The 15,141-nt window shown below is 57.3% G+C and overlaps 1 protein-coding gene across 5 annotated transcripts in view; it reads right to left on the bottom strand.

Moving 5' to 3' along the window:
- Positions 1-15,141, bottom strand: part of MAD1L1 (mitotic arrest deficient 1 like 1) — a 314,290-nt gene that overhangs the window by 102,257 nt on the left and 196,892 nt on the right. The gene's annotated exons all lie outside the window — the stretch shown is intronic.

Raw genomic sequence — 15,141 nt, 5'->3', positions numbered from 1 at the left:
TGTCTCCAGAGCAGCAACAGACACGGCCACAGGGGCGCGTGGGGGGACATCGAGATCCGGGGAGAGGGGGCCACGGCGGCTGGACAGAGCAGGTTCTAGACGCACCGACGCTCTGATCGGCTCTGATATCTTGATACTTTATTTATCTTGTGACTTCAAATTCCTCTACAGGATGTCAGGCCACGCACAGACCGCTGGGAAGGGACCCACGGTGGGGGCGGCGTGGGGAGGACGGCGAGGCTGGAGGAGAGCAGGGAGAAGACTCCCGCGCGCACCCACGGGGAGGAGCAGAAACGGGGCGGGCGGCCCCGAGCGGGGGCAGAGCGCTCTCCCACACCAGCGCCCGCTGCCCTGGGCTCCGAAGGCCCCCGATGAGACGCCTGCGTGCAAGGGCGCGGTGGGCCCCGGCAGCCGGCTGCAGGCACGGCGCCACTGTCCTCACGCCGGGATCTGGCCGTTCTCCAGTCCGCCCTCAGGGCCTCCCACCCCGCAGCAACCCAGTCCCCGCGTGTGGGTCGCCTGGAGGAGAGAGGGCTGTCATCAAGCTCCGCTCTTCCTGGCCTGCGCCCGGCCACCCGCCTGCCCACCCTCTCAGCCCTGGTGTGCCGCCCGCCGCCGGCACCGGGGACTCCTGCTCTGCCGGCTGTCCGGCTGTGTCCTGACACCCCAGAGAGAGGCCCTTAACCTCCCACCCAGTTCTCCACTGAGCCCCTGAGGGGACAGGGGATGCGGGCAGGACCCCTCGTGGCGCCCACACTGGCCACAGGCAACAGCCGTGAGTGAGGCGGCCGGTCCCCGAGGCTGGGTCTGTGGCCCCGGCTTCACCACTGTCCAGGCTGCATGGCTGACGACCTGCCCCTTAACCCAGGGCGGCCAAGAGCTCCCAGCTCACATCCCAGCACGTGCCCTGCATTGGTGGGAAAGGTGTTGTGACAGACAAGCAAGGACCCGCAGCCCTGGGCAGAGAGGAGGAGAGGGAGGGGCGCGTCTCCTTCATCTGCCCTCCCGGCCTAAACGGACAGGCTGACGCCTGCAGTGCTTCCTCCTGGAAACGTTCCCTCCAGGCCATTCTTGGAAAGGTCCTCCTGGGGCGACCTGATTTAGGAATTCTTGGGCCCCAAACATCCGGTCTTTATGGTGCCCCAATTAGTCATCAGGTCCCTGGAGGAAACCCTGCCCCTAAATGGGACCAGCGCACACCCGGGAGCCCGAAGCCTGAGGGCTGGAGCGGACACTGAGCGCAAGCGCCCTGCGGGCCAGCTCCCTGCGGACCAGCGCCCTGCGGACCAGCTCCCGGCAGACCAGCTCCCGGCGGACCAGCGCCCTGCGGGCCAGCTCCCGGCGGACCAGCTCCCGGCGGGCCAGCTCCCAGGTGGACCAGCTCCCTGCAGACCAGCGCCCTGCGGGCCAGCTCCCGGCGGGCCAGCTCCCGGCGGACCAGCTCCCGGAAGAGCCTCGGCACAAGTGAGTTACACGCGGGTCCGCACGCTCAACCCCTACTGCCTCTCCGGGTGCCGAAAGGACGCAGCCCAGCGCCCGCCTCGCCAGCTGCACCCCGATAGGCGGTGGCGGCGCTCTCAGCTGGGCCCCCCGTCGGGGTGACGGCCCGCTTCACAAGCAAGCACCAAAGACGCCTGGGCAACGTGGCGTCACGAGCAGAACAAAACCGTGCGTATTCGAGGAGAAGTGACACCCACCGTGTCCAGTGGCCCCTCACCTCTACCTCAGAAGCCTGGGGCTCAGATGAAGCTCCTCCCAGGAACCGAGCTGTCCCGACGCACGGACGCTGCCCTGCCCCTCACCCGAGTGTCCAGGCCTGTCGCTCCTCTCTGACACCACCCGGCCTCCTAGCTGGTGGCCAGTGGGTGGGCACCCAGCAAGCCCCTGCCCTCACTGTGTCCAGCCTCATGGCCACAGTGAAAGAGACCAGCAGAGACACGAACCTCACTGGACCAGGAAGACTCTCTCCCGGGGACATAGGGCCCGACAGTCCAGTCTGGGCTGCTCTCTCTCTCTCTCTCTCTGTTTTTGGGGGCGGGGGCTGACCTCGAGCAGAGGAGAGGCAGATACCCCCCGGCTACCACGTGCCCGTGCAGCAGAGCATGATGGTGGTCTCTCCTGGAGATGCATGGTCCCGGTGCCCTGGTGCCAGGCCCTGCCCGAGGCCCGGCAGCACCTTGTCCTGGATCCGGCGAACGCTTTGCAGCCTCAGGAGCTAAGGTTCAGGTGTCGCACGGAAACGGGTGCATGTGGAGAGGTCTCTCTCCCACTTCGCCCCGTCCCCTCCTGCAGCCTGCATCTCCCGGGCTCAGCTCACACATTCACCAGCTAAAAGGTCAACACTCTTCCCTTCTCTTAAATTGATTTCTTGTTACAAAAATGGAAGATTTCCTACACCTCGTTTCGTACGTTGAGTTTTTCACGGAACACATTTGGAGGTGTTTCCAGACTAGCACAGAGGCAGCTTCCCTGTTCACTTTTGTGGCTCCTGGAACCATCCCAATGGCCAGCCTCCTGCCGACCAACGTCTGACCTGCTTCCCACCTGGCGGCTCAGACACACCGGTCCCCACGGTGTGAGCTGACCTGCAGGACGAGTCCTCAGAGCCACACATCTGCCTGCAGTTCCATCCGATGTCACCACAGCCCTGGGGTTGTTACCGCGCAACCCAGGGCAAAGCTAGCCTGCTGAGGCCGTGTTGTGGTGAAGGACAGGGCAGTGTCTACTGCAGGGCGCCTGGCGCCAGGCCAAGCAAGGAGCACAGGCTGCTCGCGCTCAAGAGCCCCGAGCCCCCCCGACAGCTTCCAGGGAAGGGTTTTCAAAGACACCGTCAGGGGTGAGGGTTGCGGGTGTCTGATCAGCTCGTGGACATTCTTCAGATCTGGTGGCGGGGGTAACTGGGTGGCAGTTTGGGAGCCAACATCATCGACCTTCTGCTTCCAACTGGTCTGGTGTCGACATGCTGGTGGTCAGCACGCAGTTAACTTCCTCTACTAGGCAGGGTTTTAATGTCTGCAAAACAACTCGAGGACCCGGCCCAGGATATCATCTACAGCCCTAGGAGGACCTAGAGGTCCCTGACTTCATTCCAGGGCTAACCTCTTATTATTATCTTGTCTTGACTGTTTTCCTTTGTTTCTGTATTTTCTCACTTTCCTGATAAAATCTGCGCTTTGGAACTTGGGGACAGCCTAGGAGGCTAAAGATCTTCTATGGACAAGAGGCAGGGGACCCGGTGGTGGGGGACGTCTGCCTCCCGGAAGGCGCGAAGCGTCCTGCTGGGTTTCAGGTTGGGGGCCCGGACGTCCCTGCTTCGGTACAGAAAGGGCTCATCGTCCCCCAGGGACTCACTCACTGACTTTCTGTTTGTAACTGGGTCTGCTTCTGACATCCTGTTCTGTTGACAAGAATCCTGGGATCCTCTCTCCCACCCCACCCACCCCACATTAAAATAAACCAAGCAACCCTTTTTCACAAAACCAGGGCTGTGCAGAAGGTGAGGCCGAGGCTCCCAGGACTCGGCCGCGTGCAGAGCCGGCACGTCCTTCTCGACCCGCAGGCCCGTCCGGGGCCCTTCGTCTTTCCACCTCTTGCTGTTATACGTGGGAGTACTTTCTTCCTTGTCTAACTTGCTGTTTCTGTAGATACAGGACTTGTCCCATTTCTGCACATTAACTTTGTTGCCCACCCGTTCACTAGGGCCTCAGGCTGACGGCGAGGCTTGTCGGCCGACCGTCTTCGCCCCGATCACGCCCTCCTCCACAACGCAGGCACCTGGAGCTCTTCCTCTTGTCTCAGGCGGATGACTAGTGTCTCCAGGATACCAAGGAAGGCTCTAATACTGCACATCTCTTTTGGGGTCGGGATTGATAGGTTGTATTTCCCTAGAAAGCTATTCATTTGGATTTTTATTTTAAATGGCGTTGTGACGTAACTCTTAACTTCTTACGGAGTTCACGTAGACCTAGTAATTCTGCCTAGGTTTGTCTCTCTTGTTTTCGTGTATCTTCCTTACTGTTGAGGCGAAGCTTGCACACAGGGCGGTACACACCTTGTGAGTCCAGCTCAATGGCTCTGCCCGTCCGTCCCTGGGGAACCGCGTCCAGGTCAGATCAGAGACTCTGGCAGCCAGGACACGCACACACCCCTGCCCCGAGTCAGTAACTCCAAGCTAATTACTCTTGTTTCTTATTTTGGGCGGTGATCTTTCTACTAATTTTTTACTAGATTGTGAATAATTAATACGTTTTACTGGTTTGTTTTCAAAGCACAGGCATTTCGATTTGTTATTTCTACCATTTTTCACTTTCTCATTAACTTCTGCTTTGATCTTTACACTACTTTTCCTTTACTAAGGTTTATTCTGTTTTCCAAGTTCTTGAACTGGGTGTTTAATCCATATATATTCACTCTTTCTTGTTCAATAACATAAATATTTAAACCTGTGGTTTTTCTTCTGGGCACTGCTCTAGTTGTTTCCCACGGGCTCTGAAGAGTTTCCATTGTGACTATTTTCTAGATTTTATGCACTTTTGAATTGCATATCATCTTCTTTGACCCGAGCATTGTTTTAGACAGTTTTTTGTTCTACTTCTTTTTTTAGCTTCCAAGTGTTAGGGGCTGCTTCTTTTTTTAGTTGTGCTCTTAAATTCAAACTTCATCACACTGTGATTAGAAAAAGTTACCTGTCCTAGTTCTACCTATTTGAATTTATAAAGGTTTTCTTTATTACCTAACACATGATTAAGTTTTGTTAATGTTTTCCACGAGTCCTCTTTAAAAAGAGCGTTCTTTAGTTTCAGGGTTAAGAGTCGGGGGTGTGTGTGTCTGTCTCTCTGTACATATCTATCACAGATCTTGTATTTCTTGCTATTACTTATTCTTTGCCCACTTGCTCTATCGGGGATTAAGAGGTAAAAAAATTCTCCACTACTGGTGTCCTTGACAATGTCCTGTTGAAGCTCTCCTCTTTTTTTGCTTTTCTGAACACTGATGGTATTTAGTTGACACAGATATTCATCTGTACCTTTACCGTTTTCTGCAATGCATTTTGGCTTGAACGGAAATTTAACTGCAATCAAGGTTATGACCTCTGCTTTCTGTGTACAACTGCCCACGTGCCTTTGCATCCTATACTGTCCGAGTTTTTTAGGCTTTACTTGGTAATCCAAACAGAAAGTCTTTCCCTTTTTTTTTTTTTAGCCTTTCCCTTTTAACAGGTGAATTTCGCCCGTTTATATTTTGATAAAACATCTGTTTGGATTTACTTCTGGATTCATACTGTTTTGTTTGCTTTGTCTCGTAACATCTGTCTGGAGTTACTTCTGGATCTGTACTGTTTTGCTTTGCTTTGTCTCATAACATCTGTTTGGAGTTACTTCTGGATCTGTACTGTTTGCTTTGTCTCATAACATCTGTCTGGAGTTACTTCTGGATCTGTACTGTTTGCTTTGTCTCATAACATCTGTCTGGAGTTACTTCTGGATCTGTACTGTTTGCTTTGTCTCATAACATCTGTCTGGAGTTACTTCTGGATCTGTACTGTTTGCTTTGTCTCATAACATCTGTCTGGAGTTACTTCTGGATCTGTACTGTTTGCTTTGTCTCATAACATCTGTCTGGAGTTACTTCTGGATCTGTACTGTTTGCTTTGTCTCATAACATCTGTCTGGAGTTACTTCTGGATCTGTACTGTTTGCTTTGTCTCATAACATCTGTCTGGAGTTACTTCTGGATCTGTACTGTTTGCTTTGTCTCATAACATCTGTCTGGAGTTACTTCTGGATCTGTACTGTTTTGCTCTGTCTCATGACTCAAAACGATTTTATTCTATGGCTTTTTTGTCTCGCTTGCCTTTGTGTGTGAAATTTTCTTGATACTTGGAAAGGTTTATATTTTTCATTCTAGTGGTTGTTTTTGTAACTTCTGACTTCCTATGATACCTATACTTCGTTTCCAACTGTTCCGATCAACTTCCTGCACCAAGTACCTGACTAGTCAAACGTATCACCCTTCTCAGTGTTCACCTTTCTACACTTAAACACGCTTCTGCTTGATGTCATCTTTAGACAGTACGTTTTGATCGTCAGCTTCTGATGATGAGAATACCAACAATCTTACGTTTCCCAGCATCTTCTCCCTTCCCAGGTATCTTACTGACTACATCAACTCTAAGTCACTAGAATGTGGACCGTTTACACTGTACATTGGCTTTACCCTTCCAACCAGACTCAACTCCTGCTGCGGTCCTCCCGGCGCCTCGCCTTCCTGACCCCACCCCGGCCCCCCCCCCCCGCCCCTCTGGCTCCGCCCCGAGGTCTGCAGCTCCGGGTTCTTCTCTTCCTCTGGCCTCCCCTCCCCTCTTTGAGTGCCTGCACTTGGTCCCAGCTTCATGGATTCTACCTGATTGCCAAGTCTTATTTCTTGGCAAAATGTTCAGGTACAATTCTCACCTGCTCAGTGTCAACTTTTTTTCTGTGAAATTTTTCCTGTTATTTGTTTTTCTACACAATTTTTGGTTTTATGAAACTGTGTGATGCTGCCTTTATTACTCATTGTCCATGATGAGGTTTATTCAGTCTGGCTTTGTACAAAGGCTACACGGAGGAAACCACGGGCGTCTCCTCTGACGTTACATCCCAACGAAGGGTCTGGTGTGAGTTCCGTTCGCCTTCGCTGCCTCCCTCTGCCTTCCGCCAGCTCAGGGGCATTGAGACCTCCCCTCCCCCTCCCGTACCACCGCTGCCCCGCCCACCCCGCTGCCCCGCCAGCCTGGCCCAGGGCTCCTTCCCTGCACACCCCCTGCTCATTCCCGGCTGGGGGCCCTTCTCCTCCTCTGCGGAGGCTTGGGCTTTAGCTGTATTTCTTTTCTGCCCAAATTTCAGTTTGCCTTTGTGGTTTTCACTCTTCTCAGTACTTCTGGATGGTTTCCGGGAGGGAAGAGGGAAATGCTGACCTGCAGCACAGCGTTCGAAGCAGAAAACCAGGCCCTTCTAGTCTGACCGGTAACCTTGGACTCATAACTAACGTGGCTTCAACTTTAGCACACTCACACCCACACTTGTACACACACACTGACTGTGGCCCGCCCCTCCCCAGCCCCCCACGCGTCTCGGGGTGGGACCCCCTCAGGCCGGGCCCGGCTGCAGCTGGAAGCACGAGGGCTGGTTAGCGGCTGCCCTGGCACAGGAAGAAGACAAGGGAGCACGGGAAACACATCCATACCGCGCTCTGCTACTACCTATTTCGTACTTCACTGACAGCAGTCCGTATTTGAAGTTTGTTTGTAGAAAAAGAACACAAGGCCTAATTGGACCGCCTCTTCTGAGGGGCACTGCTAAATGACCGAAGGCCGAGAGCTCCGCTGCGGTACCCATTCAACGGCAGATTTACCTCCCGGTGGACAGCACTCCAAAGGAGAGCGTCTCCTGGGGTCACCTGCACCGCAGCCCACACTCCCGCCAGCTAGAGCCGCCTCCTCCCTGAAGGCCTCCCCTCCTCGTTTCCGAATTTCATCTCCATGATGAAACATACACTGCTATAAATTATTTTTCTTTTGTTTCCTCTTTGTCCTACATGTAGACACTACTGAAAACTGACATTTGTAAAACCATGTGCAGATGGGAAAGGAAGGGGACTCGACAAAGCGTTTGCGATCAGAGGGTGCTGGGTCTCACGGGCCAGCCTCACCTGGTGGCCAGGCCACGTGCACGGAGCAAAACCCCCACGGCCTGAATCTCCCTCCCGCTCAACTCCGTCCCCTGAGGAAAAGCCCTGGGGGCAGCACCTGCAAAGGCCCCCCAGACTGGCGGAGGCAAAGGCCTTCCTGCCGTCCAGGACGTCTGCCACAGCGACCTCTCCAGCCCACTCCAAGTCTCCACGGCCATCGAGGACCCAAGGGCCCTTGAGAGCTGGTTCTCCTCGGAGGGACTGTCTGGGCCGACCCTGACCCTCCATCTGCAGCAGGGTTGGATCACAGGGCAACATATGCGACTAGAAATGAACTGAGTCCGTGCCCGGGGGGAGACAGGCCGCTATCTCGGGGGCAGCGGAGGCACCTACGCATGGAACGTCCTCCTGGGATGCCAAGGGCTGGCCCCAGGAGAGGTAAGAGCGGGCATGCAGGGAGGGGGTTCCAGATGGAGGAGGAGGGGCACCCAGTGGGACCCGGACCCAGAGGCGTGAAAACCGGGAAAGCAGGAAGCGTGCCAGGGTACACCGACTTTGGTTTCGTCAACTGATTCTCACGAGTCTCTGTGCTGGGGCGACCCTAAAGCAGCAACGCACGGTCCAGCACCTTCGGGAAGAAGCGCCCGCGCTCCAGGGAGCCGGGGAAAGCAGGGCCAGGGCAGACCTTTCTGGAAGGGCCCTGGGGAGGGGGCAGGACCCCCCGCGGCTGGGCTGCCTACCAGGGGCTGCATGAAGGCTTTGGGTGCCCCCAGCACCAGTCCCGCCCCCGGAAAACCGCACCCCCGCCTCGCCCCATGCCCCACGCCGGGACAGGGAGTCGGGCCGCTGTGCAAACAGACCCCTCCGTGCCTCTTCACCTGGCCCACCGGCCCCCCCGGCCCCCCCAAGGCCCAGAGCGACAGCCACATCCTCCACGACACGGCGATGAGCCCAGGCCGGCCGGTGACTGTGCCCTGCCGGCCTCCTCGCTCACACCAGAGCCAGGCGACGGTGCTTCTGGCCGCGACGGGGGACCTGGGATACCACCAAGCCTCCCTCCTGGAACAAGCACTGAACAGCGGGCAACACGAACAGGATCCCAGAGAGACGGGGACCACGAGGCCGACCCGGCGCCCGGTCTGAGGAGAGTCCAGGACGCAGCACAAGCCAGGGGGAGGGGCAGAGCCAGGACTGCGGGAGGCCGAGGCAGCCAAAGGCCACGGCACGGGGCCCCTGAGGAACCCGCAAAGCCGACAGCATACGCGGAGAAACGAGGCCCTCGGGCCGAGGACTGAACCACGAGGAAGAACGAGAGGGACCAGTGCTGCTCCCCGCAGCCAGGCTGCAGTCTCTGGGTCCACGGGGCGCTGGGCAGAGCCCTCAGGAAGGCATGGTCACCCCAGCAGAACGCTGCTCCGGCACAGCCCGGGCCCCGCGGGGACCTGCCGCCTGCACTGCCCTGCGTCCCTCTGCTGACAAGGCCCCTCCCTCGCCGTGTCATAAGACGTCAATGCTAACGGTCCTCAAGGAGAGCTCGCTAATGCAGCATGACCTCCAAACAGAGACCGTGAACTTCAGTTTAATTCAAGAGGGTGGCAGCTCATGCCCGGGCGGGGGGCGGGTACCCAGTCCCACAAAGCAATAGCCAGTGTGGGGAGCAGGGGACGTGCTCTCCCCTCCCCCGACAGCGACTCTAACTAACACGGCCACGGCTGAGCACCAGGCAAGGGTGCTCACGCACACGAGCTGCACACAAGCTTCACCACAGGAGCCCAGCCCCTGTCAAGCCCCACAGACGGTCATGATGGGGCTGAGGGCCCGGGCTTCCAGAGCTGCCCACACAGGGCCCTCAGCCCAGGGATCCAGGCTGCTGCCTCCTCCCCAGAGCCCCCATCTGGCAGGGCTCCCAGGGCTCCCAGAGAAGACAGGATGCTGAGAGCAGAACAGAAATCCTCACAACACTGTAAAGCAACTATACTCCAATAAAAATTAATTAGAAAAAAAAAAAAACAGGAGGGGAATCCTGGTCAAAGCACACTGTTCTGCTCAGCTCTGGACCTGTCAAGCACCCAGGAAGGTCTCTGGAGGGGCTGCTGCTTCCTGGTGAGGGTGGGAGGGTCTGAAATGGACCTCCCTTGTCAACTTCCATCCCAGCCTAGAAGGACACACCGGTGCAACAGGCCGCAGGCAGCCGCCACTGGCTCACCAGCTGCTGACCTGAGCTGGGACACACCTTCACCTCAGGAAAAAAGAAGCCCAGCTGCAGAGTTTCCACCCCAGAAGGCCATTTCTTGAGTCGGCACATTTGCTAAGAAAGAGAACTCTCACAAAATCCCTGGGGACCAGGGGCTGGAGAGATGGTCCAGGGTGGCTCAGCCACGGGTGCAGGGACGCCGGGAGCAAACCACGTCTAGGCAAACGCGCGGGGAGGCCATGAAGACGCTGTGAACTCAGCGCGGTGAGCAGCAAACCGTTCAACGCTGCACAGTAAGAAAGCGGGAGACGAGACAGCGCTACGCCAGAGAGGGTCCCACGGAGACGCGAGGCGTCCGCGAGCCACAAGAACAGCCCGTGCTCAGAGCCGGGTGAGGGAGGGACGTCTGTCGTACGTGATTTCCCCCGTGGAGTTATGCCCATGACTTTAGCAGATAAATTAGCCAGTTTCTAGTCTGCGGCTGTTACAGTTTTGTGGGGGGGACCCTCTGGGGTTTTCAGTGTCCACGTCTCAAGTGCCCACCTTCCCGAGACCCCAGGTCACCCAGTGGCAGTGGACCTAGCAGCGGGGTGAAAAAGCAACATGCAAGTAACAGGAAGGATAAAACACCCGGGAATAAAGCTAACAAGAAACGTGCAAGGCCTACTAGAAGAAAACAGCCATACTCAGGTGAGGTCGTGAGAGAAGCTGTGAACACGCGGCCGCAGGGCGCTCCAAGCGGGAAGAACAGAAGAACCGACCCTGCAGGGAGCTGGCGCTGCCCGCGGGAACCCGTCCACGCAGCACGAGTCCACCAGGAGGCCCACCTGAAACCTGGCAAGCGAGCTCTAGACCTTCCCTGGGACGGAAGATGGGAGAACACCCAACAAGATGCTGAGAAGGAAAATGATAAAAGGTCGTGCTGTGTCCGGTGTGAAAGCCATGTGGAGGCCCCGGTGACAGCGGCTGCGAGCTGTGCTCGTGCAGGGACGGCGGGCACTACCCCGCGCCCAGGCCAGCCGTCATGCCGCCACCTCCGCTGGCTGTGTCTCTAGGAGCCAGGCAGGGCCTCGCAAGGCAAAAGTTTAAATCACCCGCATTTTCTAATGAGACCTTTGCAAACTGGGCAAACCCCCAAGACTGGGTGCCCAGACTGGGAGACCCCGGGGACGCACTGCGTTCCTCCGCGTCCGCGTCCAGTGACTCAGCACACACTTTATCACCGCGTCCTGGTGCCGGCCCCGGGCGAGGCCCAGCCCCACAGGTTAACTGGCGTAAAGAGGCAGCGTGGTGCCCACGGTGCTCTCACAGGGTCTGCGCCCCACCGGCCACCTGCCTGCTCACTGCAGCTCCTCCAAAATGACCACCTGGGGGGCAGGACTGAACTGAGATGATCCGTGTGCAGCGCGCAGCCTGCAGTGGCTGCAGCGTCAGGCCCCAAACCACACCCGTGCCGTGGACAACAGTGGTGGCGATGCCGATGGTCAGAGTGCACTCGAGCGAATGCGGTGGGACGACAGCGCGTCCGCACAGCGGGGCAGCAACAGGCGCCGCTGCAAGGAGCACTTAGCTCCGTCCTGAGGGGGAAGCAGGCTCTGCGGGACTGGAGAAGCATTCCAGGAGGTGGGAACAGCATGACGAAGGACATCATGTGCTCAGCGACAGCAGAAGGGCCTGGGGGGCCCAACAGGGAGGAAGTGAAGACGTCCACATGGGAAGGTGGGGAGCACGGCCGGCCGCACATCACAGAACAGCACAGGCTCCGCCCCTGGACGCTGCCCCAAACAGGAGACGCATTTAACGCCGCCCCGCCCCCGCCCCGCGCGCATGCTCACTTCCCTCCCGGGGGAGGAGCCTCGTCCTGAGACACGAGGGCCTCCGTGGTGAGGCAGCCAGCCTCCAGCCGGCCTCCGCGGGGCCAGCGGGAGAAGGGGCCCACTTCAGAGGCTCAACCAACAAGTCCCTCGGGTCTTTTCAAACACGTGCACTCACGCCTCCGTGCGAGGCTCCTGAGAGATCAGCGTTTCTCTCGGGGTTGAGGAGGGGAAGGCAGGTGTCCGGGATGGAAGAGAAGGCGCAGAGGCTCCCGGGCAGGGGACCCGGGGCTGCGGGAGGCCCACTCCTCATGGTGCCACTGGGCACCTCCTCCGATGAGCCTGACCCACACTCCTGCCAAGGACGAAGTTCTCCAGTTGTGCAGGACAGATCCAGACGTGAAATGAGTCACCACCACGCACAGAGGTGCTTTTAATAATTCACGGGAAGCAGCTGGCAGACTGCGATAAGGCCGGGTCCTCCAGCGGGGGGGGCGGGGGCACACGGGCGATGGCTGCCAGCGTTGAACAATGGAGGCTCACACCCCCTCCTGGTGATTCACCGGCCCTCGACGCTGGGTTGATGATGATGCAGTGTCAGCAAGGCCCACTGCGGTGCGCACAGCCCCTGGCAGGGCCACAGGTGGTCTCGCCACCATCCTTGCGATCCATGCTCCAGCCCCTCGGAGCCAGAGCAAGCGCTGCTGGTGCTTTTGCAGAAGGAGAGCCCGGGAGGCCTGCGCGTTCCTGGACCCGCCTTGCGGGGCTGTCCTCAGGTGGCAGAACCTTGCCGTAGAGCGCTTGTTATCAGGAGGCCCGCAGCAGCCTCAACATGCGTAGCCACGACCACACAGCCCGCTTCGAGCTGCACCGAAGCAGGAGAGCAGTGGGGGGCGGGAGCTAGTCAGCCGGGACGCGCGTGCTCTGCCCCCTGTCCGGGCAGTGCTTCCGGGAGGGGCCCTGGGAGGCGGACAGTGGCACGGGGCTGTGAGGGGCAAGTCCCCAGAGTCAGAAGACGAATATCCAGTCCTCGCTCCCTGAAGTTATAAAGTACTGCAGCACTCTTTAGAGTTAGGGTCAAGGGCTTCCCTGGTGGCTCAGTGGTTAGGAGTCCACCTGCCAGTGCAGGGGACATGGGTTTGAACCCTGGTCTGGGAAGATCCGACATGCTGCAGAGCAACTAAGCCCGTGCGCCACAACTACTGAGCCTGCGTTCTAGAGCCCGCGAGCCACAACTACTGAAGCCCATGTGCCTAGAGCCCGTGAGTCATGACTACTCAGCCCGTGAGCCACAATACTGAGCCCGTGCCCGTGAGCCACAGTTACTGAGCCTCCGCTCTAGAGCCCGCGAGCCACAACTACTGAAGGCCACGCGCCTAGAGCCCGTGAGTCATGACTACTGAGCCTGTGAGCCAGTTACTGAGCCTGCGCTCTAGAGCCCGCGAGCCACAACTACTGAAGCCCCTGCACCTAGAGCCGGTGAGCCACGACTACTGAGCCCGTGAGCCACAACTATTGAGCCCATGTGCCTAGAGCCTGTGAGCCACAACTACGGAAGTTCATGTGCCTAGAGCCCGTGCTCCGCAACAAGAGAAGCCACTGCAATGAGAAGCCCGTGCACGGCAACCAAGAGTAGCCCCCGCTCACCACAGCTAGAGAAAGCCCGTGCGCAGCAACGAAGACCCAACGCAGCCATAAATAAATTAATTAAAAAAAGAAAAGAAAAAAGAGCATGTTTAGTTAAAAAAAAAAAAGAATCAAAAAAATCCTTTTGGGCTTCCCTGGTGGCGCAGTGGCTGAGACTCCGCCTGCTGATGCAGGGGACATGGGTTCGTGCCCCGGTCCGGGAGGATCCCACATGCCGCGGAGCGGCTGGGCCCGTGAGCCATGGCCGCTGAGCCTGCGCGTCCGGAGCCTGTGCTCCGCAACGGGAGAGGCCACAACAGTGAGAGGCCCGCGTACCGCAAAAAAAAAAAAAAAACTCCTTTCTGCAGCCATGGCCGGCCTGATCTAATTAGGGTGAGGCGTGTCAACGATACAACTACAGCCAGGGACGTCTTTCCTTGTGATTATCAATTGCATTTAAAGAAAAAAACATGAACTGTGCTCACACTTACTAATTATGTTTGCTAATTATCAACAAAAAGTCAGACCGCCTTTGTCTTGTCATCTGCAATTAGCTAAAGATGCTTAAATTTTTCTTTTTTTCTCTCTCCTTTCCTACCTAGTGAACTGACTCTGGGCCAGCAAACAGCAGGTCAGCAGCTGCAGGTGGGAGAGATGCTCCAGAAGCCGGGGCCCCGTTCGCAGCTGTCCTGGACAGAGGGCCTGGGGTTACAGTCAGCAGCCCCCGGATGCAGACTTCTCACCGTCCAGACCCAGAGGAGCCCCGCCCTCCCAGCACCGGAGACGCCCCCAGTGGCACCAAGGCTGTCACTGGAATGGGTGGGAGGGGTGACTGTGCCCGCCCCCCCGGGTCCCACAGTGCACTCTGGGCCACTGTCCCCCTCTTCAACTTCTTACTTCTCCATCCCCTCAGGGGTTTACATGAGAGCAGAAACCTCCCCCTAACCAAATGCATGCATTTTCTGGGTAATCTCACTCCCTGAGGGCTTGACTACGGACCTGTCAGGCTTCTAGCTGCCAGCCCCTGCACCAGCCTGCCTAGCCTTTATCTCCTCGGGGGCTGCAGGACACCCCTGGAACCAGTTCGGGAGGGAGAGCAGGGGTTCACACAAGCTCCTGGACTGAGTGTGGCTCACCTGCACTCCTGGGCCCCGGGCACCGCCGTTTCTCATTTTCCCTTTAACTCAGAAAAAGAAGGGGGAAGTGAAATAACACGAAATAAGCTAAAGATTAGACCATCAAAGGCAGAGATCAGACCCAGAGAATGAACTTGAGAACACGGGGAGGGGGAAGGGGAAGCTGGGACGAAGTGGGAGAGTGGCATGGACATACATACACTACCAAATGTAAAACAGACAGCTAGTGGGAAGCAGCTGCATAGCACAGAGAGATCAGCTGGGTGCTTTGTGACCTCTTAGAGGGGTGGGATAAGGAGTGTGGGAGGGAGGAGATGTGGGTATATATGCATATGTATAGCTGATCCACTTTGTTATAAAGCAGAAACTAACACACCATTGTAAAGCATTGATACTCCAATAAAGATGTTTAAAAAAAAAAAAAACGGCAGAGATTAAAAACCTGTCTGAGGAGACAGCTACAGCCCAGACCCAAAAGCAAGCAAGAAAGAACCAGCGTAAGGGGCCCACAGTGCCTGGCTTGCGCACACGAAGGCCGCCGGCACCTCATCTCCGCACATGGTCGTCAGCTCAGGCAAGGCCAGGCCCCGCACTGCTGCCCGCCTCTGCAGGGTCAGTACCACTGGGACAAGGCATGTTTCATCCGAAGCTCCCCATGGAGCACGGTCCCCAAGGTCCCCCAGTGGCCTGCGCCGAGTCTGGG

The sequence above is a fragment of the Stenella coeruleoalba genome, assembly GCF_951394435.1.
Source record: "Stenella coeruleoalba genome assembly, chromosome: 15".
In the NCBI taxonomy this organism is placed as follows: Eukaryota; Metazoa; Chordata; class Mammalia; order Artiodactyla; family Delphinidae; genus Stenella; species Stenella coeruleoalba.
This window is presented reverse-complemented; position numbering and strand designations above follow the sequence as displayed.